Source organism: Schistocerca nitens, chromosome 9, assembly GCF_023898315.1.
Source record: "Schistocerca nitens isolate TAMUIC-IGC-003100 chromosome 9, iqSchNite1.1, whole genome shotgun sequence".
Taxonomy (NCBI): Eukaryota; Metazoa; Arthropoda; class Insecta; order Orthoptera; family Acrididae; genus Schistocerca; species Schistocerca nitens.
In genome coordinates this window covers 172,815,199-172,841,239 of record NC_064622.1, presented here as the reverse complement: position 1 = coordinate 172,841,239, position 26,041 = coordinate 172,815,199, and positions in this window count along the sequence as shown.

The window sequence follows — 26,041 nt, the reverse complement described above, 5'->3', positions numbered from 1 at the left end:
GGAGTTATAGGAACAATCACGTAGAACATTCATCAAAAAAGGCAGGTGGCGCTTTCGCCGTATGTAATATGTAGTGGCATGTACAGCCAGAATGTAAAAGTTATATTACCATAATAGTGAAGCACATAGGATGTATATAGTGGAAAATTTTTTAAAAAATATCGTAATGGCTCTTAAGTAATAATTAAGAAAACTGGGCCACAATCCAGTTAATACATGTGTTGAAATGCGAAAGAATATTACAAAAAGGCCCGTATAGTGGCAGTCATACATCGTGAGAAAATACATTATATAATGGGCAGTGAGCCTAAAGATAAGAAATTGCATTATAGCTTCATGAGGAAATAGAGTACTGAGATCATTATAGCTTTCTGAGGAAATAGAGTACTGAGGTTACTAGGATTTATGTTAAATATTAAACAGTACGGGTTTAAAGCCCTCGAAAAATTGTTTACAAGAAAGGTTCAGCTGATCATTCAGTATATTGCCGTCTTTGAGCTCAAGATGTTTAAAAATAAATAGCTCTTCCCACAGATCTAGTCTCCGTCCTTTGACTTCTCTGTGTAGGATAACCGTGTCTTCTAACTGTTTAGGTGTATGGCCGGCTACCAAGAGGTGTTCAGCAAAGGTAGAGTTGCGAATATTCATTCCTTTTTTACCTAATAGATGCTCTTTATATCGTGTTTTTACGGCTCTGCCTGTTTGACCAATGTAATATGAGGGGCAGTTATTACAGGTTAGCTTGTAAATACCTGAATTAGAAAACCAATCCCTGGTAATCTCTATTGACTGTATAAGATTTCTTTTTAAACTGTTATTTGTAGAGAAAGAGACGTTACAGTTATATTTTTTATTTAGAAGACGTTTGATCCTATAGGATATGTTGCCTAAGAAGGGGATGGAAATAAATCTTTTAGCTTCTGTGGTATCTGTTGGGAGGTTATTTCTTAAAGTTGAGCAATTTTGGGAAATTTTCTTATTGAGCAGGTAATCGATCATATTCTGGTTGTACCCATTATTGGCCGCAATAGTTTTGATGACACTCAGTTCCTTTTTTTGGGCCGCAGGTGATAGAGGAGTGGTTACCATTCGATGAATGGCGGAATGAAAAAATGCTAGTTTATGCGCTTTTGGATGAGTTGAGTCAGCAGGAATAATATTATCTGAAAATGTTTCTTTGCGGAAGATATTGAAATGAAAAGTATTATCTTGTATGGAAATTGTTAAGTCGAGAAAATTTAGTTCGCGTTTATCATTTTGAAGTTCTTTAGTGAAGGAGATTTTTTCATGTAAACTGTTGAAAGTGTTAAAGAGAAGCTCTAAATCATAATCAGTACCATCAAAAGCAATGAAAATGTCGTCAACATAGCGTGCATAATAGCGTATTTTTTGGCGTAATTCTGAACTAGAATTGAAGAACGTTGTTTCTAGGGCGTTGATGAAAATCTCTGCTAGAATACCGGCAAGTGGGCTACCCATTGCTAAACCGTCTGGCTGTACATACATTTTTCCGTTAAATGTGAAATAATTGTATTTTAAAACGACTTTAAGCAAACTAATGAGTTCCGCGATCTGTGTTTCACTTAATTTTTTATGCTTGAGAAGATTCTCTTTTACAAGGTCTATAGTTTCAGTGACCGGAATATTTGTGTAAAGGCTGACGATGTCAAAGGACACTAGTCTAGTGTTAGGTGTACAAAGTATAGACTGAATATTGTTAATTAATTCCTTACTGTTTTTTATGGAAAAGTTATTTTCAAATGTGAACGCATCTTTAATTTTAAATTGGAGGCGTCTAGCAAGCGTATGATGTGGACTACCTATACCATTCACTATAGGGCGGATTGGGTGATTTCGTTTATGCAATTTAAACTGGCTTCTGAGCACGGGCGGTTTTGGGTTCATGTTTATAAGATCTTTCTTATGAAATTTATTAAATAGGCTGACGGAATTAGTTAAGGTACGCCGGATTTCACTTTGCAATTCAGCAGTAGGATCTACAGTAACCTCAGTGATATCGTTTTCCTCAAAAAACTTTACAGTTTTTTCTATATATTCATTTTTATACGCCACGACGGTGGTGTTCCCTTTATCACTTTTAGTGACTAAGGCATCGTGCTCTTTAAGTTTATGATTAATGCTTTTTACAATATTAAATTCGTCCGATTGCACATTAGGGGATAATTTAATTTCTTTTTCTATTATGTTGTTACATTCGTAGGCACATTTAACTTGCTCTGTTTTCTCTAATTTCATAGATTCTAAACCGATTTTTAGGTCCACAATGAGATTAGAAACAGCAGGATATTTATCGAGTTTAGCAGGCAAGTTATATTTAAGGCCTTTACATAACAAATTATTTTCAGCCTGCGTAAACGTAATATTGGTTTTATTTAGCACTCTATCGTAAAATAGGTGCTTGACACTATTGTCTGCTGTATTAACACTGTTATTTGTGGTCCTATTCTTAAACTTCAAAAGCTTTTTTTCCTGTCTAGCTTTGATTATTTCTTTACGATTAAAGAGCCATTCATTAATGCTATTCCACAGGTGGTCAATTTGAAAATTATAGAGATCTTTAAAGGCTTTAGTTAAAAACAAATGTATACAGTAAGCTTCACTATTAAGAACATCTTTTTTCTTGTATAAATTTATTGTGCTCTCTGAAATAGTTAAATGCACTAGCTTCTTTTTAATAGAAGGAACACTGTTACACTGTCTAAGGTTTACGTACGCTTTAACATAATCAGGAATAATGTCTTTCTCTAGGCACTGGTGATTAAAGTCAATAGCCATACCTGCTTTCACAATTTTTAATTTGATGTCCATATACCTGGATGCAGCTTTTGATACCTCGGCGGGCAGGAATTTCAGTATTTTAAACATAGCTGCGCTACAGCAACGGTTCTACGTCAAGAAATTAAAAAACAGCCGACCAGTTGCAAAGGATAAAGCAATCTTTACCTAGGTTTCAACCGATATAAATCGGTCTTCTTCAGAAGACGGCCTAGGGACAAGGAACATCATAATTTATAATCAAGGTAAAATACATGAGTCAAGAAAACAGTATTACATATATTAGGAGATTTTCATATTATAACATGTGAGAAGGATTGCTGATACTTACAGTTTTACATTTAATTGGAGTGAAGTATCATAGTCATTTTTACAAACATTTACATAACTCAGTTAAGTCAAATAAAACATAGCCCTGACAACAGGGTTTGTCAACCATATAAAAATTAAGAACATATTAGTTGGAGAGCGCATGGGCGACTGAGTAAAATCGGCCAGCGTAGTAGCGCTGCGGCCAAGGCAGGTGGCGCTCAGGTCGCAAACTATTTGCCGATTGGCGTACTGAAGTAACAAGATAAGTATCAATTATTAAATGCATCTTTAGATAAAGTTACAAAAATAAAGAAAATCATTTAACACTCCCATTGTGACATTCTGGGAGTTATAGGAACAATCACGTAGAACATTCATCAAAAAAGGCAGGTGGCGCTTTCGCCGTATGTAATATGTAGTGGCATGTACAGCCAGAATGTAAAAGTTATATTACCATAATAGTGAAGCACATAGGATGTATATAGTGGAAAATTTTTTAAAAAATATCGTAATGGCTCTTAAGTAATAATTAAGAAAACTGGGCCACAATCCAGTTAATACATGTGTTGAAATGCGAAAGAATATTACAAAAAGGCCCGTATAGTGGCAGTCATACATCGTGAGAAAATACATTATATAATGGGCAGTGAGCCTAAAGATAAGAAATTGCATTATAGCTTCATGAGGAAATAGAGTACTGAGATCATTATAGCTTTCTGAGGAAATAGAGTACTGAGGTTACTAGGATTTATGTTAAATATTAAACAGTACGGGTTTAAAGCCCTCGAAAAATTGTTTACAAGAAAGGTTCAGCTGATCATTCAGTATATTGCCGTCTTTGAGCTCAAGATGTTTAAAAATAAATAGCTCTTCCCACAGATCTAGTCTCCGTCCTTTGACTTCTCTGTGTAGGATAACCGTGTCTTCTAACTGTTTAGGTGTATGGCCGGCTACCAAGAGGTGTTCAGCAAAGGTAGAGTTGCGAATATTCATTCCTTTTTTACCTAATAGATGCTCTTTATATCGTGTTTTTACGGCTCTGCCTGTTTGACCAATGTAATATGAGGGGCAGTTATTACAGGTTAGCTTGTAAATACCTGAATTAGAAAACCAATCCCTGGTAATCTCTATTGACTGTATAAGATTTCTTTTTAAACTGTTATTTGTAGAGAAAGAGACGTTACAGTTATATTTTTTATTTAGAAGACGTTTGATCCTATAGGATATGTTGCCTAAGAAGGGGATGGAAATAAATCTTTTAGCTTCTGTGGTATCTGTTGGGAGGTTATTTCTTAAAGTTGAGCAATTTTGGGAAATTTTCTTATTGAGCAGGTAATCGATCATATTCTGGTTGTACCCATTATTGGCCGCAATAGTTTTGATGACACTCAGTTCCTTTTTTTGGGCCGCAGGTGATAGAGGAGTGGTTACCATTCGATGAATGGCGGAATGAAAAAATGCTAGTTTATGCGCTTTTGGATGAGTTGAGTCAGCAGGAATAATATTATCTGAAAATGTTTCTTTGCGGAAGATATTGAAATGAAAAGTATTATCTTGTATGGAAATTGTTAAGTCGAGAAAATTTAGTTCGCGTTTATCATTTTGAAGTTCTTTAGTGAAGGAGATTTTTTCATGTAAACTGTTGAAAGTGTTAAAGAGAAGCTCTAAATCATAATCAGTACCATCAAAAGCAATGAAAATGTCGTCAACATAGCGTGCATAATAGCGTATTTTTTGGCGTAATTCTGAACTAGAATTGAAGAACGTTGTTTCTAGGGCGTTGATGAAAATCTCTGCTAGAATACCGGCAAGTGGGCTACCCATTGCTAAACCGTCTGGCTGTACATACATTTTTCCGTTAAATGTGAAATAATTGTATTTTAAAACGACTTTAAGCAAACTAATGAGTTCCGCGATCTGTGTTTCACTTAATTTTTTATGCTTGAGAAGATTCTCTTTTACAAGGTCTATAGTTTCAGTGACCGGAATATTTGTGTAAAGGCTGACGATGTCAAAGGACACTAGTCTAGTGTTAGGTGTACAAAGTATAGACTGAATATTGTTAATTAATTCCTTACTGTTTTTTATGGAAAAGTTATTTTCAAATGTGAACGCATCTTTAATTTTAAATTGGAGGCGTCTAGCAAGCGTATGATGTGGACTACCTATACCATTAACGGAAAAATGTATGTACAGCCAGACGGTTTAGCAATGGGTAGCCCACTTGCCGGTATTCTAGCAGAGATTTTCATCAACGCCCTAGAAACAACGTTCTTCAATTCTAGTTCAGAATTACGCCAAAAAATACGCTATTATGCACGCTATGTTGACGACATTTTCATTGCTTTTGATGGTACTGATTATGATTTAGAGCTTCTCTTTAACACTTTCAACAGTTTACATGAAAAAATCTCCTTCACTAAAGAACTTCAAAATGATAAACGCGAACTAAATTTTCTCGACTTAACAATTTCCATACAAGATAATACTTTTCATTTCAATATCTTCCGCAAAGAAACATTTTCAGATAATATTATTCCTGCTGACTCAACTCATCCAAAAGCGCATAAACTAGCATTTTTTCATTCCGCCATTCATCGAATGGTAACCACTCCTCTATCACCTGCGGCCCAAAAAAAGGAACTGAGTGTCATCAAAACTATTGCGGCCAATAATGGGTACAACCAGAATATGATCGATTACCTGCTCAATAAGAAAATTTCCCAAAATTGCTCAACTTTAAGAAATAACCTCCCAACAGATACCACAGAAGCTAAAAGATTTATTTCCATCCCCTTCTTAGGCAACATATCCTATAGGATCAAACGTCTTCTAAATAAAAAATATAACTGTAACGTCTCTTTCTCTACAAATAACAGTTTAAAAAGAAATCTTATACAGTCAATAGAGATTACCAGGGATTGGTTTTCTAATTCAGGTATTTACAAGCTAACCTGTAATAACTGCCCCTCATATTACATTGGTCAAACAGGCAGAGCCGTAAAAACACGATATAAAGAGCATCTATTAGGTAAAAAAGGAATGAATATTCGCAACTCTACCTTTGCTGAACACCTCTTGGTAGCCGGCCATACACCTAAACAGTTAGAAGACACGGTTATCCTACACAGAGAAGTCAAAGGACGGAGACTAGATCTGTGGGAAGAGCTATTTATTTTTAAACATCTTGAGCTCAAAGACGGCAATATACTGAATGATCAGCTGAACCTTTCTTGTAAACAATTTTTCGAGGGCTTTAAACCCGTACTGTTTAATATTTAACATAAATCCTAGTAACCTCAGTACTCTATTTCCTCAGAAAGCTATAATGATCTCAGTACTCTATTTCCTCATGAAGCTATAATGTAATTTCTTATCTTTAGGCTCACTGCCCATTATATAATGTATTTTCTCACGATGTATGACTGCCACTATACGGGCCTTTTTGTAATATTCTTTCGCATTTCAACACATGTATTAACTGGATTGTGGCCCAGTTTTCTTAATTATTACTTAAGAGCCATTACGATATTTTTTAAAAAATTTTCCACTATATACATCCTATGTGCTTCACTATTATGGTAATATAACTTTTACATTCTGGCTGTACATGCCACTACATATTACATACGGCGAAAGCGCCACCTGCCTTTTTTGATGAATGTTCTACGTGATTGTTCCTATAACTCCCAGAATGTCACAATGGGAGTGTTAAATGATTTTCTTTATTTTTGTAACTTTATCTAAAGATGCATTTAATAATTGATACTTATCTTGTTACTTCAGTACGCCAATCGGCAAATAGTTTGCGACCTGAGCGCCACCTGCCTTGGCCGCAGCGCTACTACGCTGGCCGATTTTACTCAGTCGCCCATGCGCTCTCCAACTAATATGTTCTTAATTTTTATATGGTTGACAAACCCTGTTGTCAGGGCTATGTTTTATTTGACTTAACTGAGTTATGTAAATGTTTGTAAAAATGACTATGATACTTCACTCCAATTAAATGTAAAACTGTAAGTATCAGCAATCCTTCTCACATGTTATAATATGAAAATCTCCTAATATATGTAATACTGTTTTCTTGACTCATGTATTTTACCTTGATTATAAATTATGATGTTCCTTGTCCCTAGGCCGTCTTCTGAAGAAGACCGATTTATATCGGTTGAAACCTAGGTAAAGATTGCTTTATCCTTTGCAACTGGTCGGCTGTTTTTTAATTTCTTGACGTAGAACCGTTGCTGTAGCGCAGCTATGTTTAAAATACTGAAATTCCTGCCCGCCGAGGTATCAAAAGCTGCATCCAGGTATATGGACATCAAATTAAAAATTGTGAAAGCAGGTATGGCTATTGACTTTAATCACCAGTGCCTAGAGAAAGACATTATTCCTGATTATGTTAAAGCGTACGTAAACCTTAGACAGTGTAACAGTGTTCCTTCTATTAAAAAGAAGCTAGTGCATTTAACTATTTCAGAGAGCACAATAAATTTATACAAGAAAAAAGATGTTCTTAATAGTGAAGCTTACTGTATACATTTGTTTTTAACTAAAGCCTTTAAAGATCTCTATAATTTTCAAATTGACCACCTGTGGAATAGCATTAATGAATGGCTCTTTAATCGTAAAGAAATAATCAAAGCTAGACAGGAAAAAAAGCTTTTGAAGTTTAAGAATAGGACCACAAATAACAGTGTTAATACAGCAGACAATAGTGTCAAGCACCTATTTTACGATAGAGTGCTAAATAAAACCAATATTACGTTTACGCAGGCTGAAAATAATTTGTTATGTAAAGGCCTTAAATATAACTTGCCTGCTAAACTCGATAAATATCCTGCTGTTTCTAATCTCATTGTGGACCTAAAAATCGGTTTAGAATCTATGAAATTAGAGAAAACAGAGCAAGTTAAATGTGCCTACGAATGTAACAACATAATAGAAAAAGAAATTAAATTATCCCCTAATGTGCAATCGGACGAATTTAATATTGTAAAAAGCATTAATCATAAACTTAAAGAGCACGATGCCTTAGTCACTAAAAGTGATAAAGGGAACACCACCGTCGTGGCGTATAAAAATGAATATATAGAAAAAACTGTAAAGTTTTTTGAGGAAAACGATATCACTGAGGTTACTGTAGATCCTACTGCTGAATTGCAAAGTGAAATCCGGCGTACCTTAACTAATTCCGTCAGCCTATTTAATAAATTTCATAAGAAAGATCTTATAAACATGAACCCAAAACCGCCCGTGCTCAGAAGCCAGTTTAAATTGCATAAACGAAATCACCCAATCCGCCCTATAGTGAATGGTATAGGTAGTCCACATCATACGCTTGCTAGACGCCTCCAATTTAAAATTAAAGATGCGTTCACATTTGAAAATAACTTTTCCATAAAAAACAGTAAGGAATTAATTAACAATATTCAGTCTATACTTTGTACACCTAACACTAGACTAGTGTCCTTTGACATCGTCAGCCTTTACACAAATATTCCGGTCACTGAAACTATAGACCTTGTAAAAGAGAATCTTCTCAAGCATAAAAAATTAAGTGAAACACAGATCGCGGAACTCATTAGTTTGCTTAAAGTCGTTTTAAAATACAATTATTTCACATTTAACGGAAAAATGTATGTACAGCCAGACGGTTTAGCAATGGGTAGCCCACTTGCCGGTATTCTAGCAGAGATTTTCATCAACGCCCTAGAAACAACGTTCTTCAATTCTAGTTCAGAATTACGCCAAAAAATACGCTATTATGCACGCTATGTTGACGACATTTTCATTGCTTTTGATGGTACTGATTATGATTTAGAGCTTCTCTTTAACACTTTCAACAGTTTACATGAAAAAATCTCCTTCACTAAAGAACTTCAAAATGATAAACGCGAACTAAATTTTCTCGACTTAACAATTTCCATGCAAGATAATACTTTTCATTTCAATATCTTCCGCAAAGAAACATTTTCAGATAATATTATTCCTGCTGACTCAACTCATCCAAAAGCGCATAAACTAGCATTTTTTCATTCCGCCATTCATCGAATGGTAACCACTCCTCTATCACCTGCGGCCCAAAAAAAGGAACTGAGTGTCATCAAAACTATTGCGGCCAATAATGGGTACAACCAGAATATGATCGATTACCTGCTCAATAAGAAAATTTCCCAAAATTGCTCAACTTTAAGAAATAACCTCCCAACAGATACCACAGAAGCTAAAAGATTTATTTCCATCCCCTTCTTAGGCAACATATCCTATAGGATCAAACGTCTTCTAAATAAAAAATATAACTGTAACGTCTCTTTCTCTACAAATAACAGTTTAAAAAGAAATCTTATACAGTCAATAGAGATTACCAGGGATTGGTTTTCTAATTCAGGTATTTACAAGCTAACCTGTAATAACTGCCCCTCATATTACATTGGTCAAACAGGCAGAGCCGTAAAAACACGATATAAAGAGCATCTATTAGGTAAAAAAGGAATGAATATTCGCAACTCTACCTTTGCTGAACACCTCTTGGTAGCCGGCCATACACCTAAACAGTTAGAAGACACGGTTATCCTACACAGAGAAGTCAAAGGACGGAGACTAGATCTGTGGGAAGAGCTATTTATTTTTAAACATCTTGAGCTCAAAGACGGCAATATACTGAATGATCAGCTGAACCTTTCTTGTAAACAATTTTTCGAGGGCTTTAAACCCGTACTGTTTAATATTTAACATAAATCCTAGTAACCTCAGTACTCTATTTCCTCAGAAAGCTATAATGATCTCAGTACTCTATTTCCTCATGAAGCTATAATGTAATTTCTTATCTTTAGGCTCACTGCCCATTATATAATGTATTTTCTCACGATGTATGACTGCCACTATACGGGCCTTTTTGTAATATTCTTTCGCATTTCAACACATGTATTAACTGGATTGTGGCCCAGTTTTCTTAATTATTACTTAAGAGCCATTACGATATTTTTTAAAAAAATTTTCCACTATATACATCCTATGTGCTTCACTATTATGGTAATATAACTTTTACATTCTGGCTGTACATGCCACTACATATTACATACGGCGAAAGCGCCACCTGCCTTTTTTGATGAATGTTCTACGTGATTGTTCCTATAACTCCCAGAATGTCACAATGGGAGTGTTAAATGATTTTCTTTATTTTTGTAACTTTATCTAAAGATGCATTTAATAATTGATACTTATCTTGTTACTTCAGTACGCCAATCGGCAAATAGTTTGCGACCTGAGCGCCACCTGCCTTGGCCGCAGCGCTACTACGCTGGCCGATTTTACTCAGTCGCCCATGCGCTCTCCAACTAATATGTTCTTAATTTTTATATGGTTGACAAACCCTGTTGTCAGGGCTATGTTTTATTTGACTTAACTGAGTTATGTAAATGTTTGTAAAAATGACTATGATACTTCACTCCAATTAAATGTAAAACTGTAAGTATCAGCAATCCTTCTCACATGTTATAATATGAAAATCTCCTAATATATGTAATACTGTTTTCTTGACTCATGTATTTTACCTTGATTATAAATTATGATGTTCCTTGTCCCTAGGCCGTCTTCTGAAGAAGACCGATTTATATCGGTTGAAACCTAGGTAAAGATTGCTTTATCCTTTGCAACTGGTCGGCTGTTTTTTAATTTCTTGACGTAGAACCGTTGCTGTAGCGCAGCTATGTTTAAAATACTGAAATTCCTGCCCGCCGAGGTATCAAAAGCTGCATCCAGGTATATGGACATCAAATTAAAAATTGTGAAAGCAGGTATGGCTATTGACTTTAATCACCAGTGCCTAGAGAAAGACATTATTCCTGATTATGTTAAAGCGTACGTAAACCTTAGACAGTGTAACAGTGTTCCTTCTATTAAAAAGAAGCTAGTGCATTTAACTATTTCAGAGAGCACAATAAATTTATACAAGAAAAAAGATGTTCTTAATAGTGAAGCTTACTGTATACATTTGTTTTTAACTAAAGCCTTTAAAGATCTCTATAATTTTCAAATTGACCACCTGTGGAATAGCATTAATGAATGGCTCTTTAATCGTAAAGAAATAATCAAAGCTAGACAGGAAAAAAAGCTTTTGAAGTTTAAGAATAGGACCACAAATAACAGTGTTAATACAGCAGACAATAGTGTCAAGCACCTATTTTACGATAGAGTGCTAAATAAAACCAATATTACGTTTACGCAGGCTGAAAATAATTTGTTATGTAAAGGCCTTAAATATAACTTGCCTGCTAAACTCGATAAATATCCTGCTGTTTCTAATCTCATTGTGGACCTAAAAATCGGTTTAGAATCTATGAAATTAGAGAAAACAGAGCAAGTTAAATGTGCCTACGAATGTAACAACATAATAGAAAAAGAAATTAAATTATCCCCTAATGTGCAATCGGACGAATTTAATATTGTAAAAAGCATTAATCATAAACTTAAAGAGCACGATGCCTTAGTCACTAAAAGTGATAAAGGGAACACCACCGTCGTGGCGTATAAAAATGAATATATAGAAAAAACTGTAAAGTTTTTTGAGGAAAACGATATCACTGAGGTTACTGTAGATCCTACTGCTGAATTGCAAAGTGAAATCCGGCGTACCTTAACTAATTCCGTCAGCCTATTTAATAAATTTCATAAGAAAGATCTTATAAACATGAACCCAAAACCGCCCGTGCTCAGAAGCCAGTTTAAATTGCATAAACGAAATCACCCAATCCGCCCTATAGTGAATGGTATAGGTAGTCCACATCATACGCTTGCTAGACGCCTCCAATTTAAAATTAAAGATGCGTTCACATTTGAAAATAACTTTTCCATAAAAAACAGTAAGGAATTAATTAACAATATTCAGTCTATACTTTGTACACCTAACACTAGACTAGTGTCCTTTGACATCGTCAGCCTTTACACAAATATTCCGGTCACTGAAACTATAGACCTTGTAAAAGAGAATCTTCTCAAGCATAAAAAATTAAGTGAAACACAGATCGCGGAACTCATTAGTTTGCTTAAAGTCGTTTTAAAATACAATTATTTCACATTTAACGGAAAAATGTATGTACAGCCAGACGGTTTAGCAATGGGTAGCCCACTTGCCGGTATTCTAGCAGAGATTTTCATCAACGCCCTAGAAACAACGTTCTTCAATTCTAGTTCAGAATTACGCCAAAAAATACGCTATTATGCACGCTATGTTGACGACATTTTCATTGCTTTTGATGGTACTGATTATGATTTAGAGCTTCTCTTTAACACTTTCAACAGTTTACATGAAAAAATCTCCTTCACTAAAGAACTTCAAAATGATAAACGCGAACTAAATTTTCTCGACTTAACAATTTCCATACAAGATAATACTTTTCATTTCAATATCTTCCGCAAAGAAACATTTTCAGATAATATTATTCCTGCTGACTCAACTCATCCAAAAGCGCATAAACTAGCATTTTTTCATTCCGCCATTCATCGAATGGTAACCACTCCTCTATCACCTGCGGCCCAAAAAAAGGAACTGAGTGTCATCAAAACTATTGCGGCCAATAATGGGTACAACCAGAATATGATCGATTACCTGCTCAATAAGAAAATTTCCCAAAATTGCTCAACTTTAAGAAATAACCTCCCAACAGATACCACAGAAGCTAAAAGATTTATTTCCATCCCCTTCTTAGGCAACATATCCTATAGGATCAAACGTCTTCTAAATAAAAAATATAACTGTAACGTCTCTTTCTCTACAAATAACAGTTTAAAAAGAAATCTTATACAGTCAATAGAGATTACCAGGGATTGGTTTTCTAATTCAGGTATTTACAAGCTAACCTGTAATAACTGCCCCTCATATTACATTGGTCAAACAGGCAGAGCCGTAAAAACACGATATAAAGAGCATCTATTAGGTAAAAAAGGAATGAATATTCGCAACTCTACCTTTGCTGAACACCTCTTGGTAGCCGGCCATACACCTAAACAGTTAGAAGACACGGTTATCCTACACAGAGAAGTCAAAGGACGGAGACTAGATCTGTGGGAAGAGCTATTTATTTTTAAACATCTTGAGCTCAAAGACGGCAATATACTGAATGATCAGCTGAACCTTTCTTGTAAACAATTTTTCGAGGGCTTTAAACCCGTACTGTTTAATATTTAACATAAATCCTAGTAACCTCAGTACTCTATTTCCTCAGAAAGCTATAATGATCTCAGTACTCTATTTCCTCATGAAGCTATAATGCAATTTCTTATCTTTAGGCTCACTGCCCATTATATAATGTATTTTCTCACGATGTATGACTGCCACTATACGGGCCTTTTTGTAATATTCTTTCGCATTTCAACACATGTATTAACTGGATTGTGGCCCAGTTTTCTTAATTATTACTTAAGAGCCATTACGATATTTTTTAAAAAAATTTTCCACTATATACATCCTATGTGCTTCACTATTATGGTAATATAACTTTTACATTCTGGCTGTACATGCCACTACATATTACATACGGCGAAAGCGCCACCTGCCTTTTTTGATGAATGTTCTACGTGATTGTTCCTATAACTCCCAGAATGTCACAATGGGAGTGTTAAATGATTTTCTTTATTTTTGTAACTTTATCTAAAGATGCATTTAATAATTGATACTTATCTTGTTACTTCAGTACGCCAATCGGCAAATAGTTTGCGACCTGAGCGCCACCTGCCTTGGCCGCAGCGCTACTACGCTGGCCGATTTTACTCAGTCGCCCATGCGCTCTCCAACTAATATGTTCTTAATTTTTATATGGTTGACAAACCCTGTTGTCAGGGCTATGTTTTATTTGACTTAACTGAGTTATGTAAATGTTTGTAAAAATGACTATGATACTTCACTCCAATTAAATGTAAAACTGTAAGTATCAGCAATCCTTCTCACATGTTATAATATGAAAATCTCCTAATATATGTAATACTGTTTTCTTGACTCATGTATTTTACCTTGATTATAAATTATGATGTTCCTTGTCCCTAGGCCGTCTTCTGAAGAAGACCGATTTATATCGGTTGAAACCTAGGTAAAGATTGCTTTATCCTTTGCAACTGGTCGGCTGTTTTTTAATTTCTTGACATGAGAAAATAGTGCTCTTAGGAGAACTGTGGATAGTCGATCTATTTGCGAATGAAAAAGGAAAAGTAATGACTGGTAGTGGTACAAGATACCCTCCTCCAAGGATCGTAGATGCCTTGCGGAGTAGATGTAGAGGTAAATCATCGACAAACTTCGGAAGCCTGAACCCACACTGTTGAGGGTTTAATCCCAGAAGCTGTCTGTGTAACTATAGTCAGTCACACAGTAACCTCTCCTTGACCTTTCCTAGTACCAAGTGAAGATGTTCCTGCTTCTGCGGTCTCGATATTGTTACAGAACTATCGTCTGCTAGTGCCATAATATGAAACGTCCCCTTAGAAAAATTATAAATGACTGTGCTTAAACTGACACACAATATTTTTAGCGCAACGCAATCTGACTTTTAATAATCCCTACAAAAGAATGGCCCTGACTAACAATAACCTATACCTTTCATGAATCACTTACCTCACAAAAATCTTCGTTACTCGAACTACTGCAATACAGCGAGCGCCACTACTGCCAGCTAAATAAAAGATTCTAACTACTGAAGACACTAACTACTAATAGGCATAGTTAGCAAATGAAAGATTTTGATAGAGAACAAACAATGTATTTACCTTAATAGTGTTCAAAAGTCATAATATATATATATATCAGTTCATGACATCCAGTCTTACAAATTTACTGTCTCTGATGGACACACGTCCAGATCATCCGCTATCAAAACTCCGCCATCTCTCTCCCCAAATCCACCACTGCTGTCGGCTCACCTCCAAAAGCGCAACGCTACGCGCTGTTAACAGCCAACAGCCCAACACTACAATAGCGAATATTACAACAATTCCAACCAGCCACGGACTGCACATAGCACAGCCAGTGATTTTCATACAGAGCGCTAAGTGGCGGTGGCGTTACCAATATAAGAACCTAAACAGCCTACTTACAGATATTACAAATGAAAGCCAAGTGTCTTAAATTGTGGCCTGGTGAAGCCATGCAACTGTTCTTCGTCCTCAGACTAGTCTAAGCTTCTGTAGGATGCGAGGCTGGCTAGGTGGTAAGCGCGCTATTTTGATAACTCCCCCCCTGGAGGGACATGGCATTTCAGGACGAGATCTCGGTGTCGGGCGGCTGTCAGGTATTGGCGCTGCGCCGTGTTTAGGAGGAGGGCTTTTTTCGTCCGGCCGCTGACACAGGCGGCCGGCGATCTGCGCGTGATGGTAATCTATGCGGCCGCGGCGTGATGTATGGCGAGCGGCAGGTAGGCAGCGCCGTCCATCATCAATCAGCGATCTGAAACTGAACGGCGCGGCGCCGCCCGGCAGCCGCCGCCGCTGTGATAGATGGCCGCCGCCACATAATAACCCCGCGCCCTGCGGATTAATCAACATCGATTACCATCGCACAATTTCCGAAATCACAGCAGCCGGCCCCGCCGCTGAAGAGCGGCATGGCGCAGGTGGAAAGCACCCCCGACCGCGGAGGCATGTGGCGTAGCGCGGCCGTGGTAAAGATCCGGAGCAGTCGCGCTGACCAGCACAGCACCGTCAAGTCGCTGGGTCACCACGTTGCCGAGGAAGGCCTGACGGAAACTATTTTAAGGGGAGCTGGACGTCACAAGGCCCCCAAAAACTGAAAAATCTTTTATTTAATATAATTCTGCAATTCTTCCTGATTCTAAAAATGTACTGTTGGAAAAAAAAATCGCAACACCAAAAAATATTAGTGAAAAGAAATGAAATTTCGAGAATACATTTTGAGCCATGCTCTCCTCGTGCTCATGCCATTTATTGTTGTCATCATCTTTTAAGGTACTGCCGCCTCGTTTTCTTATTTCATTTATTAGCGTCACTAGCTTCCTGCCTCATTTGGCCGTGAGCGCCAGCAGCAGCGCGTATCGATAAGTGCACTATCGTATCATCTCTGGAGCGACCGATAGTATTTCCGGGTCGTCGTTTGTCTGGCAGTCAGTTGGAGACGGACCAGCAGTGAAATCGGGACGCAGCAGCAGTGAAGTCGGGGACGGAGCGCCGGTGAGGCACCGACAGCTAGTGCTCGCCGACCGCTGGCGACGCACGTGAACTGTCCGACAGAGGGAGATTGGAGCGGGACGACCGTTGGTTGGTCGTTCGCTTGGTCGTCTCATCGGCACACGTGTATTTGGTCCTTTCACCGTTTCCGGGCCTGGGTAGTTGGTCGGTTGGAGTGGAGCAGCTAGGAAGTCTCCTTGGCGCGTGTGTGGCTGGGGGCCGCTGGCGGCGTCCACGCGCGGTCGGAGTGTGAGGGGCTGTTCCCATTGCTATGAGGTCCTTGTCTCACAGATCCCGGGCACGAAAGTTTAGTCTTTACTTAATCTGCCAGCCAGCCCCAACTGTCCACATTGTGTCGTTTGAATGTCGTTTTGAGCTGTTGGGACATTCCCGCGAGCAATGACGTGTGTTTTCAAGTTGGCGAAACTCTAGCCGCCCATCTGTGGAGTTTAACTTAACTTGATTATTTTGGAATTGAAGTGCACCACCGGAATCTTCTGCCTTGCGGCCGTTAACGTTCCGGTTACCTGCTCTGGCCGTTGACGTAAATTCAGGCAGCGTATTTTCCTCGTCGTGTTGTGGCTGTCCAGCACGGCGTGTAGTTTTACAGCCGAATGTGTAATTCGCTGTGGGCACCGATACCTTCTCCGTTGCATTTGTCTAGGTAATATATTAAAGTAATTAACATTAAAAGATCACGGGTTAAGGAGACATTGTATGTCCTATGCCGCCAATGTTAAATTATCGAAATTTGTGACCCATTATTTAAAAACTTTTTAAGACACCTACTTACAATTACCCATAATTATTGAATACACCTTTCTAGATACACTGAACAAGAATTGTATTGTGGTGCACGTAACCTTTTGCTTTTTTCAAACACTCAATTTTTTGACAAAAGATTGTAAATAAATGAACATCAAAACAAAACAACTCAGGATATTTTAATTATTTAGTTCCATATGTGTTGAATCTCACACTTGGCATGCTGTGAAAATTTCATGTCTGTACCATCAGTACTTTTCTTAGAAAACGGGTCATTTATTGCAAAAAATGTGGTTCAGAGATATTGAGGATTAAAACTTTTTATATTACAAATTCTTATACTGACTTACATTTCTGCGGCTTTTGTGGACTAGAATTTCCCTGACCATTAGTCTCTGTCTTCTTCAGTGTCACAACAACCCAGTGCTTGCCTCCTCCTCGTCTTTGTTGCTTCTTTTGTCATGTGCTGAGCAGCTAAGTCTGCTTCACGTACACGAAGCTCATCCAGTTTCCGCAGTCCTGTAGCTGTGTCCTGTCCAAATCTTACCCCTAACTTCTCCAGAACCTTAAGCCTTTCATAGTTCCTACCATTTAAAGTTATTACAGCATCAGAAACTGCTATCTGTAGAATCATAAGGCCAACAAATACATTTTTAGGCACACGGCACCACACATCATTGAAGGACTCTTTCACATTCTGTGTCTTCCCAAGTAAACACTTCCCTAGTAGCTCAGGATTTGCCGAATCTCTGTAAATAGGTTTGATTGTCTCCATTACTGCCAAAGGAAGAGAATGTTATGTGTAAATTAGTGCATGGTGCCAGAAAATTCAGCTTGCCTATATTTACACTAAGTCTTTGCTGGAGGTTGAGACAAAGCATGATATAGCTTTTCATCCTTGTTTTCAAGTATTTCAGAGGAAAATGCAGGTCTCACATATGTATTACCCGCAAATTAGCGTTCATTGAAGTTACTTTAGTCATTTTATTTACGTATAAAAAGCAATAGAAGTTAGATTACCACAAACATAGCCGATAATCACACTACTTTCCACGAAAAGTAGCATCAGAAAAAAGAACTGATTTGTTTATTCGTAATTCCAACTTCTGAGACGTAGCAGTAGGCACAAAACAAAGCAATTCATGGCCTTCTAGATTGTGTAGTTCCCGAGATATGACTGCTCAATTGTGGCAATATATGCGTAGCCGCGAAATTTGACAATCACACGTCAACATTCAAATTATTATTTGAAGGTCTCACAATTGTCTGATTTTAATGTATTATATACCAAAATGTTCAGGAAGTCCAAAGTACATTATGGAGTAGAAAACAGAAAACGTCAAATTTTCAACGAATTTCACGTACAATGTCCCCTTAATGTATGCGCGGGATAAGCCACTGAAGATGTGGAATGCTGGTGCACTAATAACCGGTATAACCGCCAGAATGTTGAATGCAAGCATGCAAACGTGCATGAATTGTGTTTTCGAGGTACCTGATGGAGTTCGTGGGAAGAAGTTCCATGACTGTTGCACCTGGTCGGGCAATACAGGACGATTAATGCTGTTTGTGCATGATGCTAGATTTGTCGTCCGATGGGACTCCATATGTTCTTGATTGGAGACAGATCTGGTGGTCAATCAGGCCAAGGCAACGTGTCGACACTCTGTAGAGCGGTATGCGAGCCAGCGTTATCCTATTGGAAAACCGCCCCTGGAATGCTCTTCATGACAGGCAGCATAACAGGTCGAATCACCAGATTAACATACAAATTTGCAGTCGGGGTGCCTGGGATAATCACGAGAGTGTTCCTGCTGTCAAACGAAATCTCACCCCATATCATAACTCCAGGTATAGATCAAGTGTGTACAGCACGCAAACAGGTTGGTTGCAACTGGACTACTAACCAGCAAACGGCAATCACTGGGACCTAGGCAGGACCGGCTTTCATCACAAAATACAACAGACCTCCATCCTGCACTTCAATGAGCTCTCGCATGAAGCCATTGAAGTCCCAAATGGCGGTAGTCTGGGGTCAGCGGAATGCACACCACAGGGGGCTGGGTCGGAGCTGTCAGTGAAGTTACCGATTTGAAACATTTCGTTGCGTCACTGTGCTGCCAACTGCTGCTGGGAATGTATTAAAACCTCCGACACATACTTCCGCGTAATAATTAGTCACAACATATCAGAGTAATGTACAAATTGGGCGAGCTCTATTCGGCAACAAGGCAACAGATAACGATAACGAAGTCGATGTCTTATCTGACATAATATTTGTTCAAGAAGTCGTTACTTCCAAAGCAGCTAATGCAGCAGTATATAAACCAGCAAAAAATATTGGTTATAAGGCAGTTACTGCAGTAATGTACGAGTAGGGCATGTAAAACGCTGGAGCTTCTAAGATCTGGGCGAGGCTTCGCACTTCAGATACCTCAACGAAATTTATGCTCTCTCTTGCTGCAACGTCCGTGCTGAACGATGTCTTGCTCCAACATCCGTACTGATCGATGCGAGTATTATAGAAAATCTGCGTACAGTGATCATTTTGGGCGGTGATTTTGTTTTATTGCCCGCAAAGAGCAGATAACTAATTTTAATTATCGAGACGACCTGCAGTATTTGGTTCCGAGAGCAGGAAGACACTCCCACCCAAATGCCCACTTGTTCCTGCGGCGACCATAACAGATGGAATATATGCCCAAAATATTTTGTCATCTAACACACGACTTTATGAGTACTGGTCGCTTAACTTCTCCGACCATACAGCTTAGCACGTGTCATCTAATCCTGTACTGCAACTGGTCTATCGAGGACGTAGATTGTGGCGCTTCATCAGTTCTTATCACATATCTCTCATTAAACTGAATTGAAACGCTCGTGGCAGATAGACTAACATGGTGAATCCGATGTGCAGAGATCAAGATAGTGTTCCTGGTAGTCTTTTTCCAGAATGAAAGCACACTATTCCAATAAAACCAGGGAATATTATTTCTCAACTCTGCGACAAGATAACAAAGACTATTCCACCCTGCCGAATAAAGTCGTTATTACCAAGCGATACAAGGCAAAGATATCTCAGATTACAACCCTTTCAGCAGTTGATTACAAAGTCCGGATCCGAGATACCGACGGCCGATTACAGCATACCACGTTCGTTGATCATATAATTGAAGGGGTCGGCGGATGAAAGTACTAATACCGTATAAAGCACAAGTCTGATCTCGGTATCCGTGGTGTTTTCGAATGCACTGTATGCTGGTACCAAATAGTTCTGTTTGTACTTCTAGGAAAAACAGTACACTACATCAATTGTTTCGTCTTTTTGTAATGAAGTTCTTGTCTTTAGCTTTAAACAATCGATAAGATGCGTGACTCCAAATTACTGTTTCGTGGTTTAGCACTTCCTTCCGTTTGCCCGATCAGTATTCAAGAATTTCGACATCCACAGATACAATCTTTGCAGCCAGAAGACAGCAACATATATTATGTAGGTAGCTAACAGATACAATCTTTGCAGGCAGAAGACAGCAAAATATATATTATGCAGGAAGATATAATGATGAATATTACCCACCATTTCATCAATCTGTATTCATGAGATGATATACTGCGAAGTCAACACTTCGATCAGTGCTGATATTCAACTGCCTACGTAACATCACAGTAAAACCAACAGCTCATTACGTCATTATCAAGGAAGAATTATATTCCACTGTGGAGCATCCACAAAAGAAACAAAAATCGGCATAATTAAGAATGACATTTCACAGAGAAGTTCGATTGGTAATTCTAAAAACTATCTCTTCTTATCGTGTTTACCGATGGCAATGTCATGCTGGTTCTTAATAAAATTTATACGCTTGTGATCCAGGTATTTCACCTTATCACGCTGATGATGCTGATTTTAAACTTCTGACACGTTCCATTATTGCTTTTTTTGCAGAATTTTATCTTCTCTTTGGACTTGACCAACCAGTTTACATACGGGTGCTGTATGATAGACGTGCTAGCAACGGCCAAACTGGCTTGGTAACTACACATGTCCGTATGCATTGCTATTTTACATTTCCAGCACATATATGACAGAGCTTGATTCCATCTTCTCTTCAGTGGTGAAGACCGTCGGATTTCACCATTCGACACAAATCTCCGTTTGTAGGACATCCATACTTGTTCTACAACGTGTCCGTGGTACACAAATCCACCACAGTTCAAATGGTTCAAATGGCTCTGAACACTATGGGACTTAACGTCTGAGGTCATCAGTCCCCTATAACTTAGAACTACTTAAACCTAACTAACCTGAGGACATCACACACGTCCATGCCCGAGGCAGGATTTGAACCTGCGACCGTAGCGGTCGGGCGGTTCCAGACTGTAGCGCCTAGAACCGCTCGGCCACCCCGGCCGAAATAAATACTTTATCGACCGAAGTCTTGCAGGACAGAAGTCGCTATACGCTGCCACGAATTCTGGGTCTTAGTCCCATCATCTGGAGTATCTGAAATATGCAGTCAAACTACAGTGGTAACCTACTTCATTAAGGAATTAACATTATTTATAGAAAGTTAAAGATTGACATTTAGGAAGTGAAAAATACACTGAAGAACTAAAGAAACTAGTACACCTACCTAACATCGTGTAGGGCCCATACAAGCACGCATAAGTGCCGCAACACGCGTTCTCGCTTCTCACGCCCGGGTTCCCGGGTTCGATTCCCGGCGGGGTCAGGGATTTTCTCTGCCTCGTGATGGCTGGGTGTTGTGTGCTGTCCTTAGGTTAGTTAGGTTTAAGTAGTTCTAAGTTCTAGGGGACTTATGACCACAGCAGTTGAGTCCCATAGTGCTCAGAGCCATTTGAACCATTTTGCCGCAACACGACGTGGCACGGACTCGACTAATGTCTGAAGTAGTGCTGGAGGAAAATGACACCATGAATCCTGCAAGGCTGTCCATAAATAAGTAAGAGTACGAAGGGGTGGAAGTCTCTTTTGAACGGCATGTTGCATAGCATCACAGATACGCTCAATAATTTTCATGTCTGGGGAATTTAGTGGCCAGCGGAAGTATTTAAACTCAGAAGAGTGTTCCTAGATCCACTCTGTAGCAATTCTGGACGTGTTCGGCGTCGCATTTTCCTGCTGGAGTTGCACAAGTCCGTCGGAATGCACATTGGCACAATGGAAATAAATGGATGAAGGTGATCAGACAGGATGCTAAAGTACGTGTCACCTGTCAGAGTCGTATCTAGACGTATCAGGGGTCCCCATATCACTCCAACTGCACACGCCCCACAGCATGACAGAGCCTCCACCAGCTTGAGCATTCCCCTGTTGACATGCAGGGTCCATGGATTCATGAGGCTGTCTCCATACCCGTACACGTCCATACGCGCGATACAATCTGAAAGGAGATTCCTCTGATCACGCAACATGTTTCCAGTCATCACCAGTCCAGTGTCGGTGTCGACGGGCCCATGCGAGACGTAAAGCTTTGTATCGGGCAATCATCAATGTAAGAGGTCCGAGCAGATGTAATTTCGATGTATTGCTCATGCGCTGCCTGCGATATGCAAGGTCTCTGACCAGAGAGCAGTGTTGACTGCAGTAGGAACTGTGTAGCTGTAGCAGCAAGTTGTTGCTAGTCTGGTGTCTGCTCTGGTCTGGTCTGGTGTATCGTGTTGGGTGGGCCGGTCGCGGTGCAGCGATGTCGGAGCCTGAGTATTATTGTATAAGGTAAAAAGCAGCCTCGCGCATATGTAGTAATGTTATCTCAAGTCCCATGTAAATGTTTTAAAAAATGTCCTAATAATAATCTTTTTCATATAAAGTAATTTTTTAACAACCATTCATTTCAATTTAAAGAATTTCTAATTTCTCCAATCCATGATCATCTCGATTATTGCAATAGAAGAATCAGTTGTTTCCTTTCATAAAAATCTATCGGCCAGCATTGCGCAGGGCTGTGCCAGAAAAATTTATTGTAAGAGCAGATATATATGCGTTATCCGGCGACTTCATTGAGGTAATAATTTTTCTTTTTTTTTTATTCAGAATGATCCTTCAGGGCCATGACGCAGCACTGCTGTCGTCCAAAATTTAGCAGGTTAAATTCACAGTCAATTATTGAAAAGTCATAAGTGAGCGAAAATTTAATTGAGAGGTTAGTTACATTTTACTATTACCAGGTTACTGAATTTACTCGTATTTTTTTTTTTTTTTTTTTTTTTTGTTGGGACGTTACACTGAATGTGAACGACATAATTATAATTTTTACTGTTGAGAGGTTTAGGAATTTTTCTGTTTTGGAGGTTAGATTAAATGAGAAAGAATTTTGAGGAGTGGTTACACTTGACGACAACCGGCCAGGATCGTATTTTCTTTGTGAATTTCTGAGAAGTAGTCATATATCTGCTCTTATTTACTTAAATGTAGTTTGCATCTGGCGCAACGCATTTACTAATTTGTCACTCTTTCTTTCACAGATCATCGGCAATTTATTGCTCTTTGTTGTATTTGTTTGTTCCATTTTTGCTTCGTCTTTGTTTCATTTTGTGCTTAATTTTAATTTGTGAAAAATGCCGCGAAAAACTGTTAACAGTACATCGCGATGTGCAATGAGTGAAAAAGCTGACTCGAATAATTTGACCGATAATACTAGCGACACTCAGTGTCTTAATGATAGTCCTCCATTTACAGACAATCAGTGCGTACCGACCACTAGTAATGATTTTAATGCTAATGATGATCAAACAAATTCAATTGTGTCCTCTGTTAATTTAACGACAATTGATGACGCGGCACGTTCTGATACAATGAACGCTGCCCAGTTTGACACACCCGGTTTGCAAAATTTGAATTGTGAACAGATACATTTTTCTCACGAAGATGAACAATGTAGTCAGAATACGTCAGATTTATTTGATTCCGATTAGCAAACCTTTTCAAGAATCAGAGGATGACCTAATGGTTAGACATAACGTGACAAATGCACATACATTATTACACAGCATAGAAAATAGAGTCGCTAATTTTGGCTTGGATCAAGTTATGTCAGTATTGCTACAACAGAATGAAAGACAAGACAACAACTTCAAACAACTTAGTGAACAGATTGCAGCCGTTGCCGTGCAATGTCATGATACTAAAGAACAATTACGTGAGGAAATTAAGGCTTGTGCTAGGAATAGTAGTGAAGAAATTAGATCTGTGGCACAAGAATTAAGTAATACACATGCAGCCACAACTAAATTACTTAGAGATGAAATTAGTGCAGTCGCTAAACAATGCTCTGAAAACGCAACACAGTTACGCGACGAGTTTAAATTAATGTCATCAGAACTTTCGCGCACACTGGATGCGAAAGTAGACGCGAAGTTTGACCAACAGAACAGCCAAATTGACGAACGTTTTAATCACCTACAAAACAGTGAAACGCGTTACCGTAAATTTATACAGGAACAGAATAAAGTAAAGCAACAAGTCATGGAAACAATTACTGCACAGAGACAGGAAGATAAGCGTAAATTGTTTACGAAAGCAAAGACATACGTAGACAACAATATTGCTACAGTATCAGACGAAATCAAACAGTTGAACACCGAATTGCATGATGAAATCTCCGATCTTAAAACAAAAACAGACACACACACATTAGACTTTCAGACAATGACCAACAGACTTGAAAAGTTGGAACTAATACAGGATCCCGATGCCATCAAAGCAGACGTTGAGAAATTGAACAAAACCACACGTAAAATACAAAAACAAATTGATGCTTGTGATACTAAAAACGATGACCAGGTAAAAGCACTGACTGAAAAATTTGATGAATTGGCCAGTCGTATTGATGTTATCGAAAATAATAATGACACCAATTCAGACGATACTTCACCAGTTTCGTTTAATCAAACACCCGAATTCCAAAATTTACAGCAGACGATCAGTGAGATAGGTCCATCCAATAATACATTACGTAGAAAATTGTCATCTTTACAGCACGAATTGACAGAGATGAAAAATATTTCAGCCTTTAACACATCACAGCATACGCCACTTTCCGAACATTTGTCAGACTCACACAGCCAGTGTAATTTAGGTAATTTACAGAGAGTACGTGACTTAGATTCCGAACAGTCACAGACAAACAGACTAGCATACAATCCTGAACCTGTTCAGACATTCAGAGACGAAAATTTTGATTACAAGCACTTTCTATCCGTTAGGCAGTTTAAAGTACTTAAAAATGACAGATCACAGATTCACCCCTTGTATTGGATACAACAATTTAGCTTTGCTTTTCCACCAACTTGGCCCGTCAGACACAAACTTGAATTTATTTGCAGTCTTTTGGAAGGCGAACCGGCAACTCGCAAGAGACCGATCGCGAGACAATGCTATTCGGTAGAAGAATTTCAGAATGCTTTTCTGTCAGCGTATTGATCGAAGACGACACAGCACGGAATCAAGGATCAATTAATTAGTTTACCGAATTATGAGAACTCAAATTTTTCCACTGTCACGCAATTTTTTGAACACATGGTCCAACAAAACCAGTACTTACGTGAGCCATACAGTGAATCTGCACTTATCCAATTATGTATTTCTAAATTACCACGATCGTTAAGAGTATCACTTTTAACAGGTCAGCAGAAAGAAAATATTTCGGCATTCAGAGATCTATTACAGCTTTTGGAAGTTCAGCAATCAGATTATTCCTTCATAAACAAAAATTTTTCACATCATAACCAAGGCCAACAAACATACAGTAATTACGATCAGCCACGCTATTTCAATAGCAAAGGTAATAGACGCTCCAGGAACTACAACCACCAGAACTTCAATAACAGACAAAATTTTAATTATCAGTATTGTCAAAATTATCAGCAACAGGAACCACATTTTGGTAACAATGGAGATTTTTCCCAACAATAGCTACAAAACCAGCCGGTTAGCATACCTAACCAACAATGAAATGTGCAAGGTCAACCAAGC